This window comes from Chlorocebus sabaeus, chromosome 4 (assembly GCF_047675955.1).
Source record: "Chlorocebus sabaeus isolate Y175 chromosome 4, mChlSab1.0.hap1, whole genome shotgun sequence".
Classification (NCBI taxonomy): domain Eukaryota; kingdom Metazoa; phylum Chordata; class Mammalia; order Primates; family Cercopithecidae; genus Chlorocebus; species Chlorocebus sabaeus.
In genome coordinates, this window is record NC_132907.1 from 61,091,917 (window position 1) to 61,094,359 (window position 2,443).

At 54.7% G+C, this 2,443-nt stretch overlaps 1 pseudogene; it reads right to left on the reverse strand.

Moving 5' to 3' along the window:
• Nucleotides 1-373: 373 nt before the first annotated feature.
• LOC103215104 (mitochondrial import receptor subunit TOM40 homolog pseudogene) lies at nt 374-1,561 on the reverse strand (annotated as a pseudogene).
• Between the last annotated feature and the right edge of the window lie 882 nt (nt 1,562-2,443).

The window sequence follows — 2,443 nt, forward strand, 5'->3', positions numbered from 1 at the left end:
TTTATACCAAGGGGTAGATGGGAAAGTGGACAGCGGCAGGGCAGACTGACCAGGGATGGGGAAGCTCCTCTCACTGCCCCCTTGAAGTAGGCCCAGGCCCTTTGGAGGATGGAGACTCCAATACATTCCTCCCTGAGGTTGTCTGGCTGCCTCTCCCCTTCGTTCTCAGAATCCTGTGTGCCACTCAATTCTGGAATCCCTTCCAGGACCGACCCCAGGCCCACTGGACACGCAGCCCCTGGTACTCGGACTCCTGAAGCGCCAGTCGGTTCCAGAATCCCCTTCTCAGCTGCTGGGGTGGTTGGGTCCCTCCTTTCTGCTGTCCACCTGACCCCAGAGGAGGGAAGGAAGGGAGGGGGAGAGGGGCCCAGGTCTACCCTCTGTGGCAGGAGGAGGGTGGAGGTGGAATCTGAAGGAGGATAGGGTATGGAAGGGTCAGGAGGGCCCAGCCGATGGTGAAGCCAAAGCCACACCGTAACTTGTTCTTGCAGTGATTCAGGAAGGCCCCGAGGGCCGGTGTCAGAGGCAGGGGTGGGTGCTTCTCCAGCGTGGCACCCAGGATCCAGTTGCTTTCCATAGACCCTTTGAAGAGGAGGTTGACCTTGGGCAGGTCCAGCTTTTGCCCAAAGGAGACATTGGTGTCCTGCAGCCTCGTACTGGCCTCAAACTCCACATCCACCTGCAGCTGGTCACTGGGTTTGTGGTATTATGTCCAACCCAACGTTACCATTGCCAACCAGTTGTTCGATGTGTATTTCCCAGTTAGAGACTTGACAGTGCCCTCCTCCCCAGGCCGTCGGTGGTAGACCCGCTCTCTGCCCAGGGCCAGGCAAGGCGTTATGCTCTGTAGGTAGTGGGTTATGAGGATTCCTGAACCCAGGGCCAGGCAAGGCGTTATGCTCTGTAGGTAGTGGGTTATGAGGATTCCTGAACCCATCAGGACGTCTGAGTTCCCCAGGGTGACGTCCACTATGAAGTCAGAGCCCTGGTACTCCCCATCCACCTGCCAGTTCACAAACTTCGACTGCTGGGTCTGGATGGCCATATTGGACCTGAGGCTGGGGCCCAGCTGGTGAATGACCTGAGCATTGAGGCCGCCACTGTTGTCCATGTCACCCACCAGTACAGGGAATGCCTCTGTGGGACTCAGCTGCTTTGTCCCCATATACATGACACCAAAGTGGTAGTTGGACTCCCTGATTGTGCTGAGGGTTACTGTGTGGTTCACCTGAAAATGCTTACTCAACCCTTTGTTCGCTGTGAACTTGACACCTTCCATCTACAGCTCCTTTAACTTCCGGTGGCACTCCACCAATGTGCAGGGCTTGGGCAGGCAGCCGCAGGCCCCATCCTCGGCACCCCCTGAGGCACTGGCGGTTGCAGTCCTGGGTGTCCGTTCGGAACCTCCACCCACACTGGTCCTGGCGCCCAGGCCGCCTCCCAGCGGCTGCAACCTGAAGCCCGGATGCTAGGACGGAGGTGGCGGCAGCTCCACGAGGGGCGGCAGAGGTGGTGGCGGCTGCCCTGCAGGCAGCGAGCTGGCTGCCAACATGTTCCCCATGGTCACCTACGAGGGGAGAGGTCAGAGGGCGAAGGTCGGGTCCTGCGCGCCCCAGACTCAGCCCCAGCAAACTCCCGCCCGGCTCAGGGCCCGGGTTCTCACTGGCGGCGGCGCCTGCTTCCAGCCTGTCCTGCCACATTTAGGTACCTGCTGTGGTTACTTCCTTCTGGGCTGGCTGACTTGGCCGTAGATTCGCACATTCCAGCCTGACACAGTCCGTCTTAATATGACATGTCCATTGCTTTCCTTAGCCTCTTTTCTGGTGAAAAATTGAATACCATCACATACATTTCCTTATATAAAAGATTGAAACATGGTTATTGTCTATGTCTCCTGTCTGTATGTTTTTTAAATATTTTCTATTTTTTCTTATTTCTATCAGAAATAAAATCTTAGGCAAAATAAACATTTTATACCTTTTTTAAAATATTTTATTCATCCATTCACTTAATGATTCAAGCTTACATACCTTCCACATACCTGGGATATTTCCCCAACTATTCTTCACACCTGTCACGCCTCTCCATTGACAGTGGAGTCTATTTCCTTTCTCTTTGAATCAGGGCTGGCCTATGGTTGCTCGGACCCACAGAATGTGGGAAAAGAGGCCCCCTGCTGATCGCCGGCCTGGGCTTAAGAAACCTGGCAGTTTCCAGTTTGCTCTCCATGGCCATGAGCCACTGTATTAAAAAAACGCAGTATGCTGTTGGAGAAAAGGCGGTAACTAAGGCAGCAGCTATGTGAGTCAGATATATCCAGCCCCAGTCAAGGCGTCCCAGCCAACACCATGTGGAACAGAGACCAGCATGCCCTACCCAGTGCTGCCCACGTGGCAGCATCCCACTAACAAGGATCTGGGTTTTGTTGTTTTCAACCACTAAG